General features: G+C 42.7%; 1 protein-coding gene across 3 annotated transcripts in view; it reads right to left on the bottom strand.

Moving 5' to 3' along the window:
- The window catches only part of SH2D4B (SH2 domain containing 4B), a 525,622-nt gene extending 503,897 nt beyond the window's left edge, over positions 1–21,725 (bottom strand). For all 3 annotated transcript variants that reach the window (XM_063958772.1, XM_063958770.1, XM_063958771.1), the window contains exon 1: positions 21,302–21,725. The gene's annotated coding sequence lies outside the window, so the exon portion shown is untranslated. The remainder of the gene's footprint in view (positions 1–21,301) is intronic.
- Positions 21,726–22,528: the final 803 nt, after the last annotated feature.

Genomic DNA, 22,528 nt, shown 5'->3' with positions numbered 1-22,528 from the left:
GGTATAAAAGTGCCCAGTGAGATGTCCACTAGTATCATAAGGCACAGTAAGTTATTGATTAGTAAACGTAATGTCCAGTAAGATATACATCAGTAGCAGTAAAGACTAGTAAAATACCCATTAGGATGCAGGGCCACTGAGACATACAGTACAGCGGGCATGGGTAATATAGGCAGTGGCAAATTTCTCATTAGGCATGTGAGGTACGTGCCTAGGGGTGGCACTTATTTGGGTGTGGCACTTGGATACTTGTGTTGGTACTGTCAGCCCGAAATTTACCAGCAACTGCAAAATATTTCCACTGTACTGTACCATATGCCATCTTGAATGGAGTGTAAATGGGTAAGACATGCACATACTATCCTTATAAGATGTCCTACTTAGTAATTATGCTATACAGTAATTAAAAATAACAATGTCATAGTGGCTTTTTTTACAATATTAACCCTAGTTAGTAAATAATATCCCTACAACAACAAAAACTAAATATTTTCATATCTTTGACATGGAAAAGGTTCGCTAATCATCCATTAAAAATAATTTTCAAATTAGAATTAAGTTCCTCAAAGATATCTTTGACATGCAGAAAGTTAGTAATATCATTTAAATTTAGTTAATTTATAATTATTATTAATAATATTAATTTGAATTAATCACAATGTGGTGGAAAGAAGAATTATGAAAATAGGACAATAAGTTATAACATAAGAAAATTAGCTACGGATAAGTTTTTCTGTTCCTCAAAGATATACAGTATTTAATATGCAGAAAGTTTGCTATACAAGTATGGAGAAAAAAAAGATGATTAAGGCAAAGAAGAATAAAAAAGGACAATATTTTAGATGATGTAATCATGATTTTAATTTATTTTTGATCAAATACTTCTGTTCCTCAAAGATATCTTTGATATGCAGAAGGTTCTCTATACAAGTGTGGAGAGTTTAGTTATATTAATTTAAATTTAGTTAATTTATAATTATTAGTAATAAAGTTATCAAAGGATGAATGTTTCTAAGGATGTCGTCTGTGACTTATTCTGGACTTAAACGGGACGAAAACTGAAATGAAACAAACAAACAAATGTGGAAAATCCTTCAAAGGCCAACAATACTTGGACTGCATCCCAACTACAAATGTATGTTCACTACTAATATTCTCCAATCCTCATTGACTCGGGAAACTATACAATCAGTTTCTGCAAAAACACCTGTAATGCAATTTTTACTCGGACTCCGTAAAAACCTGGAAAACAAATTTTGCACTGAGAAGCATAGTTAATGAAGGAACACCGACTTTTTGTTTGCAAACACTGTGTAATTTTCCATCTTATATCAGCAAAACATTTGTCTTATTGTTAACCTGTAGAAATTAACCACATTTTAAATACTTGCAAATCGTCTTTATCTCTGCTACAGTATTCCACTGATCGCTCATTCAGCCACCACTCCTCCTCCTATTCTTATTTTACTACCACTATTTACCCCATCCACACTATGGCCAGGCTGGCAACATCCCCCATTAATTCTTATCTTCCTAATCCTTTATTCTGTTCCCCTGGTACCACCCCTATCCTTTGCTCCCAGTCTCCTACATGTCATCTTATCTCCTCTTTTCTGTCTCCCATCCTCCCCTCTGCCTCCCGTCCCCTCCTCTTCCATTTCCCCATTGCAATTTACTTTTGCCCCTTTGCAGTCTCTCTACCCCACTACTCAACACTGCTCTCTCTCTCCTCTGCCTATCACCTCACTTCTCCTCCACCACTATCATACTGCACTCCCTCCATGCCTCACTCCTGCAGTCTCCCTTCCTAGCCAAGGACCCAGCACCATCATTACACCCTCTATATCGCTTCCTTCCAAATTAATCTTACCTCAATGCTACAACAACCCTGATAATCTCATTCACATCTCTCCCACAAACTCATAACCCCTATCCTGTGCCCTTGGGAATGCCAGATCTGTTTGCAACAAACTGGCCCCTACTCATGACCTTTTCATTTCTAACTTCCTGCATCTCCTGGCCAATACAGAAACCTGGATTACTTCCTATGACACCACTTCTCCTGCTGCTCTCTCTGCTGGGTGCCTCACATTCTCACAGACATCCCGACCCAGGGGATGCCATGGTGGTGGTGTTGGGGTCCTTTTTCCCTCTAGCTACACATACCAACTTATACCTCCAGAACCATCCCTTACATTCTCTACATTTGAGGTCCATGAGCTATGCCTCTACCAACCTACTAATCTTCGAGTTGCTGTCATCTACCATCCACCTGACACTTCCTCCATATTCCTCGACAACTTTGCTTCCTGGCTACCTCACTTCCTCTCTTCTGACATTCCCTCCATTATCCTAGGTGATTTCAACATCCCTATCGATAACCCCACAAAATCACCTGCCTCTAAACTGCTTAACCTCACCTCTTCACTTGGTCTCTCCCAGTGGACCATGTGAACGGGTGCTTACTGGATCTGGTTTTTACTCACCGTTGCTATATTTCTGATTTCTCCAATTCCCCTTTTCCCCTCTCTGACCACCATCTGCTCTCTTTCAATTTATCTATCTCCGCTTCCTCATCTCTCCCTCCTAAGGCTACCAAAACTAAGCGCAACATTGAGGCTATTGAAACCTCATCCCTATCCTCCCTGTTTGACTCACTTCTTTCTCCTATTTTCTCTCTCTCATGCCCTGAGCAAGTCACATCCGTATACAATGCATCTCTTACTTCTGCTCTTGACTCTGTCACTCTACCAACCACTATTCACCCTCACAGATCAACACCTCAACCCTGGCACACCAAATGCACTAGATATCTTCAAAAATGCTCACGTACTACCGGGTGACAGTGGAGGAGATCACGCTGTAAGGCAGACTTCCTCCATTTTAAATGTATACTTTCATCTTTGAGTGCTGCCCTTTCCCTCGCTTAACAATCATACTTCAAAATTCACATCTCTACCCAGTCTTCCAACCCCCAGCGCCTCTTTGCCACTGTGAACTCATTCCTTTGCCCACTACCAACTCCTCTCCCATCCTTATTGTCTGCTCTTGACTTTGCCACTTATTTTACAACCAAGGTTAACTCCATATGTCAGGACATCACATCCCACCAGACCAGCAACCAGCCACCACCCGTCCCTTGCCACCCCTCCCCTTCCCTCTCACCAACTCTGATATCTTTCTCCCATGTATCTGGGGAGGAATTCATGGCCCTCATCCGTTCCCCCCCCCACCTCCCCACTTGACATTATCCCCCCCCCACCTCCTCTGCTACCTCTCTCCTTCTGCCTGTTCCCATCCAGCCCACCTTTCCAATCTCTCCCTCTCATCAGGCACTGTCCCTTTTGCCTTCAAGCATGCTCTTGTCTCCCCTATTCTTAAAAAACCTACCCTTGATCCAAACACCCTCTCCAACTATCAACCCATCTCTCTCCTCCCTTTTGCCTCCAAACTCCTTAAGTATATTGTCTATAACCGCCTCACTGACTTTCTTTCCTCCCACTCACTGCTTGACCCATTCCAGTCTGGTTTCTGCTCTTTCCACTCCACTGAAACTTCCCTCACAAATGTCTGCAATGACCTCCATGCAGCCAAATCTAATGGCCACTACTCTCTGCTTATTCTTCTTGACATCTCTGCTGCTTTTTACACTGAGGACCACTCTCTTCTTCTGCAAATCCTTAACTCTCTTGGTCTGCATGATAACTGCCCTCTCCTGGCTGTCCTCCTACCTCTCTTATCGTTTCTTCTCTGTCTCCTCTTGTGATGCTACCTCCCCCCACTTCCACTAACTGTTGGTGTTCCCCAAGGTTCTGTTCTTGGTCCTCTCCTTTTCTCTCTCTATACGTCCTCTTTAAGTGAACTCATTAGTTCTTTTAACTTCCAATATCACCTCTATGCTGATGATAGTCAAAATTTACCTTTCCTCTCCGGATCTCTCCCCGGCTCTCCTCACTCGCACTTCCAACTGCCTCTCTGCTATCTCTTCCTGGATGTCCCAGTGCTTTCTTAAACTTAACATGTCCAAGACTGGGCTGATCATCTTCCCACCATCCGCACAACCTCACCTACCACAATCTCACTATCTATTGATGGCACTACTATCTCCTCTAGCCCCCAAGTATGCTGTCTTGGCGTAATCCTGACTACTCCCTCTCCTTCAAACCACACATTCAGCACCTCTCAAAAACCTGTAATTTTCATCTCAAAAACATTTCCAGGATCAAACCCTTTCTCACCCAGGATGCCACCAAGATCATTATCCACTCACTGATTATCTTCAGACTGGATTTCTGTAATCTACTCCTAACTGGCCTTCCTGACAATTACCTCTCTCTACTCTAATCTGTACTCAATGCTGCAGCCCGGCTCATTTTCCTCACTAAACGCACTACATCCACCTCCCCTCTCCTACAAGCCCTTCACTGGCTTCCCTTCCCTTCCAGAATCCAATTCAAACTTCTCACACTCACTTACAAAGCACTCACCCACTCCTCTCCCACTTACATCTCTGACCTTATCTGCCTTTACTCTCCCTCCCATCCTCTTTGCTCTGCTAATGCACACCGGCTCTCCTGTCTTCTGATTACTTCCTCCCACTCCTATCTTCAAGATTTTTCACGTGCTGCTCCCTTACTCTGGAATTCTCTACCTCTCCCCCTCAAACTCTCCACCTCTCTACAGAACTTCAAACAGGCTCTTAAGACCCACTTCTTTACCAAACCCAGACAAATCTCATCCTAACCCTCTGTCCCACGCTCGGTCTACCCATCTGTGTCACCCCTGTCTGTTTCCTCCTTCCCTTTAGAATGTAAGCTCTCACGAGTAGGGCCCTCTTCCCTCATGAGCTTATCCTTTTCTTACTTTAATAATCCTCAACTGCCCATATCCTGCAGTTTTCAGCCACCTTGATAATTATCTCAGTGTCATCTACTGATGTAGTTATGCTTAGTTACCCTGTACTTGTCCTATATTGTCTTCAACTGTAAGTCACTGTTTTCCTGATTTGATTATGTGCATATGTACTCTGTAATTGGGTGCTGCAGAACCCTTGTGGCGCCATATAAATAAAGGATAATAATAATAATAATAATAATAATAATTTGAATGAATCACAATGTGGTGTTAAAAAGAATTATGAAAATATTACAATAAGTTATAAAATAAAAATATTAGCAATGGACACAGCACCCTGAAATGGACGGAGCATGCCTGGATGTATACTTGGAGGATACATCACAAAATATATTTTAAAAAGATGTCTTTTATTTTGGGTGGACTGACAGAACACCCCTAGATGGACGGAGCAGCTGCAGTCCCTGGATGTATACTGGGATGACACTGCACAAAATATCAATTTAAATCAAAATATATATCTTATTTTTTATATCAAACACTGCGGTTACAGTGTCGCACAATTAGTCAAAAATATGTATTGTTTTTTATATAATACACCTGCGGTTACGAGTAAGTTGGGAAGTTCCGAGAGACTCAGATCCTGACTAGGATCTCAATGTTCGGGTGTGTTCGCTTCCCAGAGAACTGAACCCGCTCATCTCTAAGTTTCTCCTAAAACAGGCATTCCCAACACTTGATCCTCAGGGCACACTAACAGTGCAGGTTTTAGTGCTATCCAAGCTTAATCACAGAAGGTTAAATCAAAATAATTGAGTTACTAATTAAGTCACCTGTGCACAAGCATGGAAATCACTAAAAGCTGGACTGTCAGTGATACTTGATGACTGAAGTTGGGAATGCCTTTCCTAAATTATGGAAACCTAACTCTCTCACAGACAAAAAACTATTACATAAACATTTTGTTTGAACATAAAACAAGTTCAAATTCTCCCCCTTTCTTCCATAGTAAACTATACTTTTTGCACCACTAAAAGTAGTTTTCTCAATAGAGACACTGTCCTAAGGTGAAGGCAAACATGGTATTCCCTACAACAGAGTTTCATGGACTCCGCAATTACAGTCCACGGTTATAGGATATTCATTTTAGGCTTATGTCTGAAAGGGGTATCAGTTCAGGTTTTACTGCTATCCATGCTTGAGTACAGATGCTTCAATCAAAATAACTGAGGTACTAATACCTATGCTCAAGTATGGCTATCCTTAAAAACTGGACCGTTAATATGCCTTTAGCAACCCATGGCTTACAGAATAAACCTTTTATCATTTAGGACATTGGAAACTCCATTTAAGGATATACCCCCTACACAAATTAACAACTAAGTTAGAATGCAATATCAAGAACAACCCATCAACACAATAAAAAAGGGATACATTTTTTCTTTCAACATTACAGTAATTCCACCAGCAATTAAAAGGATATCTAAAAGATAACCACTTTTTGAAGGGGTAGATTTACTAAAACAGACAAGTGTTTCATTACCCATATTACCCAATCAAATTTAAGCTATCATTTCTCTATGGTATTCTAGAACATAATAGACAGAATCTGATTGGTTGCTATGGGCAACTCCACTACTTGTCTCTGTTAGAAGCTTTAGTAAATCTACAGCTTAGGAGTAAATTTTTCCATCCAGAGTCTACATTTTAGCAGGGGTATCCAGAAGAATGAAGAAACTGTTTTAACACTCTGCAAAAAAGAATATCAAGACTATTACCAGCAACACAACAATGCAGAAGGACAGATATACCAAAGACTATGAAATATTTGTATTGCATTTCAATTGGTACATTAGTAATTATCTAATAAAGGAGAAAATACTTGGTGCCTTTATGTGCTTCCTCAGGCCTTTTAAGTCCTTAAGCTTCTCACATTCATTAAACATTTTTTAACAAGGATAACCTCTACTCCAAAGTACACACAACATCCCAAAAAATGTTGGAGTATATCTCCAGGTATTAATCTGCAGACCCCAGTATGTATTGGATTCTGTGGAATGGTTTCTGGAGCAGATTTAAAGATCATTTGTCAGAGAGGAGTAAAATAAATCACGCCTCTGTCTCCTTTCATAAATCGCCTGTCAATTTTGATAGATAGTTGCATGAAGATTCATGAGCAAGGTAATAAATCAAACAGTCCTTTAAAGCTTCAGAGACATATAAATGATACTGGCAGTGAAGGGTCTGATCATTCCATCTATAATCCAGAGCTCAATGAAGGTGATCTGAACTCTATTTTCTTTTGAGATATTATGAGGTTGATTAAACAAATGTAGGATGGAGAAAAGTGTGATGCTAAAAAGAGTGAGTGGTTTCCTCTAAGGATCAAGGCTACATGCCCAAATTAAAGTTGGTCCTCATAGAAATGATATTATAACTTCATCCCTTTGTTTCTCTTTGTTAAGAGTCTGTTTACTTGCCGGTTACTGCTGGAGCCACGTCACCTTTGACTTCTGACCCCATAATGCTGTACTGCTCATGCCCAGCTTTAACATTCATCTTCTTCCTTTGTCCTGCACAGAGACAGAACTTGTGCAAGAGTGTCTCCATGCAAGGACACTGGTTAGACACTGCTTGTAACATTACCACTTGGTAGCACACCAATATAGCTACCAATGCCACCTAATGCTACTAAATGTTATAGTTATTAACCATCTTAATACCATATATTTTCCTGGTTGCATTTGCTCTGTGCAATGCTGTTCATAAATTCTGCATTGTGTGCTTGCTGTACACTGAATTCATGGTCAAAGCAGAAATGACTGGTGCCACAGCTTCTAAAGACTGCAGCCTAGGACAGAAGCTTCCCAAAGGCTTCCAAAGATGGATATAAAATAAAAGATAACTTCCTGAGCTGACTTTAGAATATATAAATGTGACTTTGCATAAACAACTTAAATATGGATAACTGTATGACCAGAACCTTGTCAGTCTAATGGACAACCTCCCTCTGTACTCACTTTACACGAGCGGTGCGCACAAGTAAATGAGAATTGTCCACTACAGTAGTTTAGGTGTGAAAGACATGTCTTTTACTTTAAATGACACAGTATATAAAATACAAATATGCCTGAGGAAGCGGTTGGGCCATGAAACATGTTGCAAGATTCCAAATAAATGCAACTCATTTGTTTTTATTGGTGTTATTTTATTCTTTTGGATTCACATTTTTAAGTGTTTGTATTTATTATCTGACTTTTTAGTGCCACCAGCCTAGTTGCATTTGTCCTACTAAATTAGTCACTGTCTATTATAGGAACTGATTGGTGATTTCAGATGTCAACATGAAACATGTCGACATTCTAATGCCGACATTGTGGTGTTGACATAATGAACATCGACCATGGGATCAGATCCCGCTGGTACATAAAGTTAGATGCTGTGCTATTGGAAATAGACTTTGGTGGCCATTCCGAGTTGTTCGCTCGCAAGCTGCTTTTAGCAGCTTTGCACACGCTAAGCCGCCGCCTACTGGGAGTGAATCTTAGCATAGTAAAATTGCGAACGAAAGATTAGCACAATTGCGAATAGACACTTCTTAGCAGTTTCTGAGTAGCTCCACACTTACTCTGCAACTGCGATCAGTTCAGTCAGTTTCGTTCCTGGTTTGACGTCACAAACACACCCAGCGTTCGACCAGACACTCCCCCGTTTCTTCAGACAATCCCGCGTTTTTCCCAGAAACGGTAGCGTTTTTTCGCACACACCCATAAAACGGCCAGTTTCCGCCCAGAAACACCCACTTCCTGTCAATCACATTACGATCATATATATTGGTAGATGCTCAATTAGCTTAGTGATATCATTCAGGTGCTCGAAACGGAGGGGTATTTCTAAGCAAGAAAAAAAGCCATTTGTTTCCCCCAGCACCCTTAATGATAACCGTAACCAGATTTAAATTCCACATAATAATAGAATTCAGAGATCTTCGTTACACATATTTGCGCAAATGTGTGAATAAGCCCCAAAGCCGCATCAAGGCGTCTCTGTATATTTGGGGTCCCTAGCCCTATATCTAGGTGCAGGGTGTGGCACCCCAAAACACCAGCATAAGCCAGAAAGCCCAGTGTAGCATACCAGTGAAAAAACTATAGTGTTAATAAATTAGTATTTAGGAAGCCGAAGCTATAGAGAAAGTGATACAAAAATGAAATGCAATTAAAATAGAGAAATAGTGTTAAAAAATTAATAAGTGAAAAGTGTTAATAGAATGTAAGGGTATGCCACACTAAGGCCATCCATCACATTACGATCACCAGAACGAAGAAAAAACCTTGTAATGCCGTGAGTAAAATACCTAACTGCATAGCAAATTTACTTGGCGCAGTCGCAGTGCGAACATTGCGCATGCGCAATTAGCGGAAAATCGCTGCGATGCGAAGAAAATTACTAAGCGAACAACTCGGAATGAGGGCCTTTGTGTGTTCAGGGACTGATCATCGTATATATTTCAAACGCTGTAAGACAAAGATTTCATCATTGTGGTCAAGAAAGCCAAAGAGCCAATGTAAAGCAACTGCTATACTGAAAGATCCTAAACTGGCACATGATTTGTTGGATTTAAAATCTCTCAAGATCAACGTAGTGGGACAATTGATCAGCAAAAGCCATGATACCTAGTATGGGATAGTGGATGCCAAATTACTAGATTAGCCAAGTGATTCTTATCTTGCCATCAAATTCTATATTTCTAAAGCAGTCAGTACACCAATTGACAAGAGCATACAAATCGTCAAAGTTGTGTCTCCAACCAATAAAACTGTGACAGAGAAATTAAAAAAAGTTACTTATCAAAGTGCCATTGTAAGCTTAATGAATATAAGTATTGGCACACATGCAGTGAGCCAATTTGAAATCAATCCTGCTTGGGATCATAGGACTGCCGTAAAGCGGATCCTCAGATGTTTAAAAGGGACAATCTTCTTAAAGATTAAGTTGCCAAAATCTGACAGTTCAACTTTGGCAACTTTATTTGGTGCCGATTTGGGATCAAATGAGGATGACAGACATTCCTACATAGGATATGTGTTTGTGCTAGCAGGCAAAGCCGTAAGCTGGGCAAGCAGTAAACAGCCTACTGTTACTTTGTCTACCAGCAAAATAGAGTCTATGGCACTCACAGAAACAGTCAAAGAAGCCCTATAGTTGAAGGAGACTTCTTGCAAACTAATTCTTCATCATCAGAGAAGCATTGTCAACATTACGTACAGTATATGTGAAACAAAGGTGCAATTGATTTGTCCTCCAGCCCCAAGAGCTACTGTATGAGCATTCCAAGCACATTGCCATTAGAGTCCATTTTATCCATAAGCTAGAACAGTGGTTCCCAAACTTTCTTGAATCATGGAGCCCTAGCGTATCAGCATTTGTTTCATGACACCCCTAGGATAAAAGTTTATTATTAATATATTTGGAAAAAAATGATTAAGTAAATTGTGCCTAGCTGTCATCCTTAGAGTCAGTTATGTGGTGGTGTAAAGTTGTGCTTCTGTTTGTCCGCAGGTTTTATGATAGGCAAAACTAGTGCTAGTGGCTGCCAATCGCTTTGACCATAAATAATTTGATTTGGTCCTTGACCACCAACCAGAGGCACCCCTGCAAGAGCCTCGTGGCACCTCAAGGTGCCACCCACAGTTTGGGAACCACTGAGCTAGAGTATAAAAAGTTAGTGTCAGTTATGTAGAAAAGAACCTTGCCAATATTCTAATGATGGACTGATGTCACATGTTAAATGTGTTCTTGCAGAAATGTGGATTGCAATACGTTTTCAAATGTTGATATGTTATGCCATGTTATACCCAGTCCTTTTGTTATAGAATTAACATCCAAAGTGTGAAAAGTTTACAAATGTGTTATCAGAGACAGCCTTGAGCAAGGGGGATGTGTACATGCACAGCTTTACCAGGCATCTTCTTCCATCTTCCACATAGAAATCTTGCTGGCCACAGTAATTAGGACACAGCAGAGAAACCATGTCTGCTCTGTTTATTGCTAAATCACAGCTGCTCTGTAGCCACCGGGCTTCCCGGGCCATGTGGCCAGCAGTGATTGGTACAAACTGGGAGCAGAGCCATGAGTGCAGAGGTATTGTAAGTGCCCACTGATAGGGAGCTGCTAGAAGATTATCTTCCAGCAGCCACCCAGTGGGCATTTCTGACTGGTCGCATCAGATGCAGCCATGTCAGGGAAATCCTAGCCTGGCTTAGTCACATCTGATGTGACCATGCCAAGAGGTTAAGTAACAGACAAACAAAATGTGCACACCTAAACAGTCACAAATGTAGGGGGTTCATATAAGGCACATAAATATGTAGCTACAGTATGCCTTACGTTTTGCTTATTGCTGTTTTTTTATACTGACAAAAAAAAAAAACATTTTGGTGACCACCAAATAAAATGTGGATTCCTACTAGCACTACTGGGGATGCTGGCAGTCATTTGACTGACTGTGGAATCACAAAACCACTCGGAATCCCAGCGCCGCAACACCACCATCCCGTGGGTAAGTATTGGGGTCACTCTTAGGGCCTGATGGTTAGCATACAAGTCCGATGGTGAGAATACACCATCAGTGTCCACTAAGCCCCAGTTTGACTGACAGGCTGAGGGCCTTTGGGGGCGGGGAGGGGGCAGTGACTGAGTCCATTTCTTAAAATGGGAGGCATGTCGCCTCCATTTTGTAGGAGTGCCAAAGTCAGTGTCTGCATATGATAATGCAGATTTACTGACCTTGGCTGGGGACCTCTGAGTAACTCAAATGACCAATCTTCCCCAAATCACGGAAGCAGTTGGGAGCTGTCTATTTCAATCAGATGCCGCTTCCTTGAGCTGTGCAGTATTTTACAACTGTGATTCAGGCCCTATGTCCAGGCACAGTCCCAGAAACTTTAGCTATAAAGGGTTTGGGTAGAATATGCCGGCAGTCGAGATGCCAGCAGTCAGAATCCTGACCGTGGCATCCCGATAGTTTGAATATCGACAGGGGAAAATAAGTATACATTCCTTCCCCCAATGGCCCCTAACTCTAACCCTCCCCACAGCCTATACCTAATCCTTCCTCACCTGCAGACTAACCCTAACCCTCCCTGGTGGTGCCTGAACCTAACACCCCCTCATCACAGTCTAAACATAAACCTCCCTCCCCCGCAACCTAACCATAACCCTCTGGGAAGGGTGATTAACCCTAACACCCCCTCTCTGTAGCCTAAACTTAAGCTTCCGGGCCCCAGCCTAACTGTAACCCTCCCCCCGCAGCCTAAACATAACCTCCCCCACCCCGTGTCCATGTTTTACCTCTCATAGCGGCCAACGCACAATCGTTCAGGATCCCAGCTGTCGGGCTCCGGCCTTACAGTGTGTACCTATTCGGGATGCCAGTGACAGAATTTGGAGAAGTGTCGGTATCCTGGCATCGGTATTTCGACTTCCGGGATCTTGACAAGATCCCCTATGAAGATAGGAATGGTCACTTTAATGCAGACCTTGACACTACAGTGTACCGAAGTATACCTCCCAACATTAACCTCTCCAGGAGGGACAGAATGCTCTGTTCCTAGACTTCCCTCTTAATTTATGATTGCCATCACCTGTGCTGAAACACCTTTCTTATCCATTTATCTGTTCAAAACAGGTGCCGACAATCATAAATTAAGAGAAAAGACCAGAAGCAGAGCATTTTGTCTCTCCTGGAGAGGGTCATGTTGGGAGGTATGCAGAAGTCCTCTAGAAACTAGAGATGTGCAGAGGGCACTTTTCGTGTTTTGGTTTTGCTTCTGTTTCCATGCTCGTGTTTTGGATCTGGATTGGTTTTGCCAAAACCACCCTTTCGTGTTTTGGTTTTGGGGCCCTCATTCCGAGTCGTTCGCTCGGTATATTTCATCGCATCGCAGTGAAATTCCGCTTAGTACGCATGCGCAATATTCGCACTGCGACTGCGCCAAGTAATTTAACAATGAAGATAGTATTTTTACTCACGGCTTTTTCTTCGCTCCGGCGATCGTAATGTGATTGACAGGAAATGGGTGTTACTGGGCGGAAACACGGCGTTTCAGGGGCGTGTGGTTAAAAACGCTACCGTTTCCGGAAAAAACGCAGGAGTGGCCGGAGAAACGGAGGAGTGTCTGGGCGAACGCTGGGTGTGTTTATGACATCAAACCAGGAACGACAAGCACTGAACTGATCGCAGATGCCGAGTAAGTCTGAAGCTACTCTGAAACTGCTAAGTAGTTTGTAATCACAATATTGCGAATACATCGGTCGCAATTTTAAGAAGCTAAGATTCACTCCCAGTAGGCGGCGGCTTAGCGTGTGTAACTCTGCTAAAATCGCCTTGCGAGCGATCAACTCGGAATGAGGGCCTGGATTCGTATGATTTTTGAAAAAAACATTAAAACAGCTACAATCACAGAATTTGTGGATAATTTTGATCCTACTGTATTATTAACCTCATTAACATTCATTTCCAATAATTTCCAGTCTATTCTGAACACCTAACAATATTGTTTTTATGCCTAAAAGTTGCATCGAGGTAGCTGTATGACTAAGCTAAGCGATACAAGTGTGTGGCACAAACACCTGGCCCATCTAGGAGTGGCACTGCAGTGTCAGACAGGATGGCAGATTTAAAAAATAGGCCCCAAACAGCACATGATGCAAAGAAGAAAAAGAGGTGCAATTAGGTAGCTGGAAGGCTAAGCTAAGGGACACAAGTGTGCAGCACAGACAGCTGGCCCATCTAGGAGTGGTACTGCAATGGCTGACAGGATGGCACTTAAAAAAAACTATGCCCCAAACAGCACATCATGCAAAGAAGAAAAAGAGGTGCAATGAGGCAGCTGTATGACTAAGCTAAGCGACACTAGTGTGCGGTACAAACAACATGGGATGTGCTGGAATTTGCTCAGATATAATACATGCACAATATTGGTGGCACAGGGGAGCATACCCATAAACCACACACACACACACACACACACACACACACACACACACACACACACACGGCAAAGCCTGTAAAATTAATTTGGATAATAATAACCCTTTTATTTGGAGCTATTATAATAATGTGCAGCACAGGCGAGCAAACCCCTACACCACTCTTGGCAAACCCTGTAAAAATTATTTGTATAATAATATAAGTAATGTATATAATCCTTTTATTTCGAGTAACTAATATACAGCACAGGACACCACCACTGGACTTATGGCAGAACAAGACACCACCACTGTACTGATGCAGCACAAGACAGCACCACTGGACTCAAACGGCAGTACCCCTGGACTTTTATGGCAGTACCCCTGTACTTGTACGGCAGTGTCAGACAGGAGGGCACTTTAAAAAACTATTCCCCAAACAGCACATAATGCAAAGAAGAAAAAGAGGTGCAAGATGGAATTGTCCTTGGGCGCTCCCACCCACCCTTATGTTGTATAAACCGGACATGCACACTTTTAACAAACCAATCATTTCAGCGACAGGGTCTGCCACAGGGACTGTGGCTGAAATGACTGGTTTGTTTGGGCCCCCACCAAAAAAGAAGCAATCAACCTCTCCTTGCATAAACTGGCACTACAGAGGCAAGATGTCGACCTCATCCTCATCCTCCGATTCCTTGCCCCTTTCAGTGTGTACATCCTCCTCCTCAATTGGTCCCTACTGGAATCCACCATCACAGGTTCCTGTGTACTTTCTGGAGGCAATTGCTGGTAAAGGTCTTCTCTGAGGAATTTAAAATTAATTTTGATGAACATCATCTTCTCCACATTTTGTGGAAGTAACCTCTGATGCCGATCGCTGACAAGGTTACAGGCTGCACTAAACACTCTTTCAGAGTACACACTGGAGGGGGGACAAATTAGGTAAAATAAAGGCATTTTGTGCAAGGGCATCCAAATTGCCTCTTTTTCCTGCAGGTATACATACGGACTGTCTTACATGTCTACTTGGATGCTGTCACTCAATAATTCTCCACCATTCTTTCAATGGTGACGGAATCATATGCATTGACAGTAGACATGTCAGTAATCGTTGGCAGGTCCTTCAGTCTGGACCAGATGTCAGCACTCGCTCCTGACTGCTCTGCATAACCGCCAGTCGGTGGGCTAGGAAATCTGATCCTTTTCCTCGCAGCCCCAGTTGCGGGATAAAATGAAGGAGGAGCTGTTGAAGGGCGTTCCGCTTGAGTTGACAATTTTCTCACCAGCAGGTCTTTGAACCTCTGCAGACTTGTGTCTGCTGGAAAGAGAGATACAACGTAGGCTTTAAACCTAGGATCGAGCACGGTGGCCAAAATGTAGTGCTCTGATTTCAACAGACTGACCACCCTTGAATCATGGCAAAGCAAATTAAGGGCTCCATCCGCAAGTCCCACATACTTTGCAGAATCGCTCCGTCTTAGCTCCTCCTTCAATTTCTCCAGCTGCTTCTGCAAAAGCCTGATGAGGAGAATGACCTGACTCAAACTGGCAGTGTCTGAACTGACTTCACGTGTGGCAAGTATGAAGGGTTGGAGAACCTTGCACAAGACGGAAATCATTCTCCACTGCGCTTGAGTCAGGTGCATTCCCCTTCTTTGCCTGTATCATAGGTGGATATATAGGCTTGAGTGGCCTTTTGCTGCTCCTCCATCCTCTGAAGCATATAAAGTGTTGAATTCCACCTCGTTGCCACCTCTTGCTTCAGGTGATGGCAGGGCAGGTTCAGGGGTGTTTGCTGGTGCTCCAGTCTTCGGCACGCGGTGACTGAATGTCAAAAGTGGCCTGCAATTTTTTGGGACACCGACAGCATCTCCTGCACGCCCCTGTCATTTTTTTAAAAATTCTGCACCACCAAATAAATTGTATGTGCAAAACATGGGACGTGCTGGAATTTGCCCAGATGTAATGCACGCACAATATTGGTGAAATTGTCCGAAATCACAAATCCCCAGGAGAGTCTAATTGGGGTAAGCCATTGTGCAATGATGTCACCGTAAGAGGTTGTCAGCGGTGTGCCTCTTACGGAAAGCGGTGATACATAGCGTAACCTGCCTAGGAACAAGTTGGCGTTTGCGAGATGCTGTTACTGGTGCCGCTGCTGTTGTTGCTGCGGGAGGCAATACATCTGCCCAGTGGACTGTTACAGTCATATAGTCCTTAGTCTGTCTTGTTCCACTTGTACACATTGTCATGATTGGACGCTATTCTGACGCCAGAACGTGCATAACTGCAAATAATATTGTATTGATCAATGTCTGCAAATGCCCTGTGTGTGGTTATGTATAAATCCTGTGTCAAAAGGTCATAGACGACTTCAGCCTGATGTGCCACTGCTCCCTTGCTGATCTTACAGGGGGAGGTGTCATGATCCAGGCTATTTCAAGTAGAAATAGCCCTGTTAATATCAATGTATGTGATATCAATATTCTGATCGATGTATCAATGTACCAGTGTGTGATAACTGTCTTTGCATGTTAAATGGTTGAAGCTTGATTGATCTGCTGGCATTTCATTGTAGCCACAGATCATAGAGACACCCTGACTGCTTAGGTGTGAAATTTAGTTTACTTATCCCAGAATCAGAGCTGAGATCTTAAAGTAAATGCAGGTCAGGCCTGAAATGTGTTTTCTCAACTGGCTTGTGTATCTCCCAACAGGTTGTTTCCTGACCCCAGGGGGTCACCAGAGAGAGACCAGAAAGACATGCTGGCTAGGGAAGGTGATTAAAAACTTCCTTCATCCAGCTATATAAGTGTCTTAGTATGATAGATAAAGCTGATTGCCCAGCTTCAAAAGGAAGGGAAGAGTAAGGCCATTCGCCCCTGAGATAGTAGCTGGGAAGCCCAGTATGAGCTGACACTCAATACCTTCTCTGGCTTATGGAAGGGTTAACAGTAACACTCCAGAGGGAGGGGGTTGAAGGGGCAGCATGTTTTTTAAATAGGAGACCCTCAGAGTGTAAGTTGTCCATTATCAAAGAAGCGAGTCAGGAGAACATTCTGGCTCTGTAATGTTACGATATCCGAAGTGGCTTCACTTCATCTCATCGTTCTACTGTGCATGCGTGCTAGGATCGGTGGGTTTATCTCTATTTTTTTTTTCTTGAAGTTGTTTTTTCTGTTGTGACTTTGACTTTTTATCATTATATTCTTGTAACTTTCTTTTTTCTGTAACATAAGCTTTGAAGTGTTTTACTTGAATTAAATAATCTAATTTTAGATCTGGTTTCTGTTGTGTATCCAACCCAACTCTCTGAAAGAGGCGTTACCAAAATATTAATAATTCTAGGTGCAGGCAAAAGCCATAAGGTTGCCTTGGGTCATACCTTAAACGTTTGTACTTTGGCTGGTGGCAGTGATTTTGTGTGAAATAAACACACGCGCTCAGGTATCCAGTAAAGGTGTCACGTGGCAGGGATTCGCAGATTGGCTTATCTGGGGAATCACCGTGCCTAGGATCGTGACACACATGTCCGTGGTTAAGTGGACAGTGGGTACAACTGCATTTTTTAGGACACCGAGGACACTTTTTCTGACATCTTTGTACATTCTCGGTATCGGCTGCCTAGTGAAGTTGAATCTAGATGGGATTTGGTACAAGGGACACACTACCTCCATCAATTCTCTAAGTCCCGCTGAACTAATGGCCAATACCGAAAGCACGTATAACACCAACATAGCTGTCAACGCCTCAGTTTTCCACTTTGCAAAAGGATGACTGCTGTCATATTTCATCTTCCTCACAAAGGACTGTTGGACAGTCAATTGCTTACTGGAAGTAGTACAAGTGGTCTTCCGACTTCCCCTCTGGGATGACGATCGACTCCCAGCAGCAACAACAGCAGCAGCAGCAACAGTATGCATACCATTTAATGATCTTCAGGAGGAATCTCGGTTAGGAGAGGACTCCTCAGTCTTGCCAGTGACATGGCCTGCAGGACTACTGACGTTCCTGACTTAGGAGGAAGTTGACGTTGAGGGAGTTGGTGGTGTTGCTTGCAGGAGCTTGGGTACGAGAGGAAGAAGGGATTTAGGTGTCAGCAGACTGTTTACGCTCTTACCCAAAGTTTCACAACTTGACACCGACTTCTGATGAATGGACAGTAGGTGACGTATAAGGGAGGATGTTCCTAGGTGGTTAACGACCTTACCCCTACTTATTACAGATTGACAGAGGCAACACACGGCTTGACACCTGTTTTCCGGATTTGTGGAGAAATAATTCCACACCGAAGAGGTGGCTTTTTTGGTATTTTGCCCAGGCATCACAATGGGCTTATTCAACCCACGGACAACAGTTGTCTACCCCGGTGCCTGATTTAAACAAACCACATCACTATCAGAATCCTCATCGTCAACTTCCTCCTCAGCGCCAGCAACACCCATATCCTCATCCTGTTGTACATCAACAGTAACATCTTCAGTTTGAATATAAGAAAATGAACTGTGGGTGCTGCTTCCAGCACTTGCAGAGGGCGTGCAAATGGTGGAAGGAGCCACCTCTTCCCATCCAGTGTTAGGAAGGTCAGGCATCGCAACCGCCGACACAGTTGGAGTCTCCTTGGGGATTTGTGATACCATCTTAGTTAGAACGCACAGTTCTTTGCTGGTCTTTTGTCAGTTTAACTCTTATCATTTTTGTAGCGGGAGGATGAGGGTTCCATCGTCATGTGAAGCTGAACCACTAGTCATGAACATAGGCCAGGGCCTTAGCCATTCCTTGCCACTCTGTGTTGTAAATGGCATATTGGCAAGTTTACATTTCTCCTCAGACCATTTAAAATTCTTTTTTTGGTTCTTTTTACTGAACTTTGGCTTTTTGGATGTTACATGCCCTCTACTATCTTATTGGGCATCGCCCTTAGCAGACAACGTTGATGGCATTTCATCATTTATGTCATGACTATTGGCAGAAGCTTCAGCACTAGGAGGAAGTGGATCTTGATCTTTCCCTATTTTATCCTCCAAATTTTTGTTCTCCATTATTTTTCTGGAGTTTTATAACAATATGCGGTACAGGAGAACGTACCTTTACACCACACATGGAAAACCCAGTGCAAATTATTTGGATTACATATTAATAACCCCTTTTTTTGGAGTAAATAATATACAGCACAGGACAGCACCACTGAACTTATAATGGCAGCACCACTGGACTGGATTTACATGGCAGTACCACTGGAATTATACAACAGTATCACTGGAATTGTAAGTCAGTAGTACTGGACTTTTACGGCAGTACCACTGGACTGGATTTATACGGCAGTATCACTGAATTTATACGCCAGTATCACTAGAATTATACGGCAATTGCACTGGAATTATACGGCAATAATCACTGGAATTATACGACAGTACCACTGGACTGGATTTATATGGCAGTATCACTGGACTTATGCAGCAGAATCACTGGACATATACAGCAGTATCACTGGACTGGACTTATACGCCCGTACCACTGGAATTATATGGCAGGATCACTGGATTAATACGCCAGTACCACTGGAACTATAGGGCAGGATCACTGGATTCATACGCCAGTACCACTGGAATTATATGGCAGGATCACTGGATTTATATGCCAGTACCACTGGAATTATAAGGCAGGATTACTGGAGTTATGCGGCAGGATCACTGGACTTATTCGGCAGGATCTATACGGCAGGATCACTGGATCTATACGGCAGGATCACTGGATTTATACGGCAGGATCACTAGAATTATACAGCAGGATCACTGGAATTATACGGCAGGATCACTGGAATTATACGGCAGGATCACTGGAATTATACGGCAGGATCACTGGACTTATACGGCAGTACCACTGGACATATACGGCAGATCTCTGGACTGGACTTATATGCCAATACCACTGGAATTATACGACAGGATCACTGGAACTATACGGCAGTACCACTGAAATTATACGCCAGTACCACTGGACATATAAGGCAGTATCACTGGACTGGACTTATACACCAGTACCACTGGAATTATATGGCAGGATCACTGGAATTTTACGGCAGGATCAGTGGATTTATTCGGCAGTACCACTGGACATATACGGCAGTGTCAATGGACATATACGTCAGTACCACTGGACATATACAGCAGCACAGGGACACCACCACTGGACTGATGCAGGACAACACAGCACCACTGCAATGGACTGGACTTATACAGCAGCACTGGACATGTGGCAGCAGAAGACATCACCACTGTGACTGGATTGATGCAGCACAATACACCACCAATGAACTGATGCAGCACAACACAGCACCACTGCAATGGACTTATACAGCAGCACTGGACATATGGCAGCAGAGGACACCACCACTGTGACTGGACTGATGCAGTACAAGACACCACCACTGAACTGATGCAGCACAACACAGCACCACTGGACTGGACTTATACAGCAGCACTAGAGATATGGCAGCAGAGGACACAAACACTGTGACTGGACTGATGCAGCACAAGACACTAACACTGAACTGATGCAGGACACTGAGGACGTAGACACGTCCTCTCTCTACACTCTCCAATGCCGGAGTGAAAGTGGCAGCGACGTGCGGCTCCTTATATGGGATCCAAACCACTATATACTGTAATCTGATAATTTCTCTGATAAGATCATAATACAGGGATGCGCAGGACCTCCTTCAAACATATTTGCCTCATTTCTAGATTTCAAACTCCATTTCTAGTACTGTGTCTTTACACTGAGATGGAGCATACAGTGAGGGGAGCAAGATGCAATCTGTTTTTTATATTCTTTGCTAATGTTTTAGGAGAACATAAATACCATTGACACATTGAGCAGTATATACCTTAATTTACACCAGTGTCACAGTAAACCTCTCCAATACCATACCTCCCACACAATGCTCTGCTTCTAGACTTTTCTCTTAATGTATGATTGCCGTCACATGTTTTGAACAGGTTAATGGATAAGAAAGGTGTTTCAGCACAGGTGATGGCACTCATACATTAAGAGGAAAGTCCAGGAGCAGAGCATTCAGTCCCTCCTGGAGAGGGTCAGGTTGGGAGGTATGCAATACTCACCAAACACACTTCCTTTCATACTTGCCTACCTGACCCTCTCCATGAGGGAGAAAATGCTCTGTTCCTGGACTTTCCTGGTAATGTATGATTGCCATCACCTGTGGTGAAACACCTTTCTTATCAATTACCTAGCTCACCACAGGTGATGGCAATCATACATTACCAGGAAAGTCCAGGAACAGAGCATTTTCTCCCTCATGGAGAGGGTCAGGTAGGCAAGTATGCTTCCCTTTATTTAATAACTTTGCAAACAAAATACTTGTTTTCATTTATATACCAAAAAAAACCACCTAATTACTGTACAACAGGCATGTCAGGCCGTCCAGCTGTTGTGAAACTATACTCACTTTGTATTGAAATTGGATGTGCTCTCCTGTTTTGTCCAGCCACAATATCCAGCCATGGCAGTTGCTGATACTGTATTTCATGCCGTATGAATAGATGTGTTTGCAAGCTCTTCCCACTATTTTGTGCTCATCAAACTAGTGCTGGTACTGTAGTAGTCTTTATAAGAAATGCAGTTTTCAAACTTCACCCAGTAACAGACTCTTTAATCCAAAAAGTACTTTTAACTGACAGCAATGTATTGATAAATAAAAAACACCTGACTGACTCAGGGCACTGCTTCCCTGCTTTCCCCTCAATGTGAAGTGTGCAGCTAGGTCGCTTCCCATTTTACCTGAAGTGAATTCAAATACAAAGAAGAAAATATGACCTTCTAGGGTTCCCTCCCCCTGAGCTCATTGCCTGTCCAAGGGCTTGCAGAGGTTGCCAATTAATGACACTGTCACGCCTTCTGACATGCAGACTTGATTGGCCTATACAGAATGAGCATGATGCAGTGGTGAAACTAAAACATGTAGACATTGCTCAAAAGAAGCAAGCACAGAGTAAAATGCATACAGTAATAGTATATATTCGCTTATGTGAAAAAAAGCAAAACAGTCCACTGTGCTAATTGGTTAATAATTAGTTCCAATTTCCTATACAGTATATCTGTATTCTGATTGTGTGGGAGATGTATCAAACCTTAGAGAGAGATAAAGTACCAGACAATTAGCTTCTAATGGCCATTTTCAGACTGCGTTTGAAAATGACTGTTTGAAGCAGTTTGGTTGGAACTTTATATCTCTCCAAGCTTTGATACATCTACCCCAAAATACATAAGGTTTCTCAGTCAAAATAATACACATTTAATAACTAAAATAAATACAAAGATACAAAAAAATGTATCAAATATAATGTTGGCAAATAGCAGAAGTACCACTTCCAATAATATATAGAGAGATGGGTGAGGGGTAAAGAACACTTGTTTGACAGAGTAAAACCACATAAAGGTACAGTCAATGGTTGAAGGCCAGTGCACACACAGTGTACAGCAGGCAGTCCCAACCTCTGTCCTCAAGGCACACCAACAGTCTAGGTTTTAGTGATATCCATGGTTAAGCAGGGGTAATTTAATTAATCCCTCAGTTATTTTTATTTAATCATCTGTGCTCTACAGGGCCTGATCAACCAATAGGCTGATCAGGCTGCAACCTGGAGAGAAGGATCCTGGGGGGGCGCAGTGGGTA

Source organism: Pseudophryne corroboree, chromosome 3 (assembly GCF_028390025.1).
Source record: "Pseudophryne corroboree isolate aPseCor3 chromosome 3, aPseCor3.hap2, whole genome shotgun sequence".
Taxonomy (NCBI): Eukaryota; Metazoa; Chordata; class Amphibia; order Anura; family Myobatrachidae; genus Pseudophryne; species Pseudophryne corroboree.
This window is presented reverse-complemented; position numbering and strand designations above follow the sequence as displayed.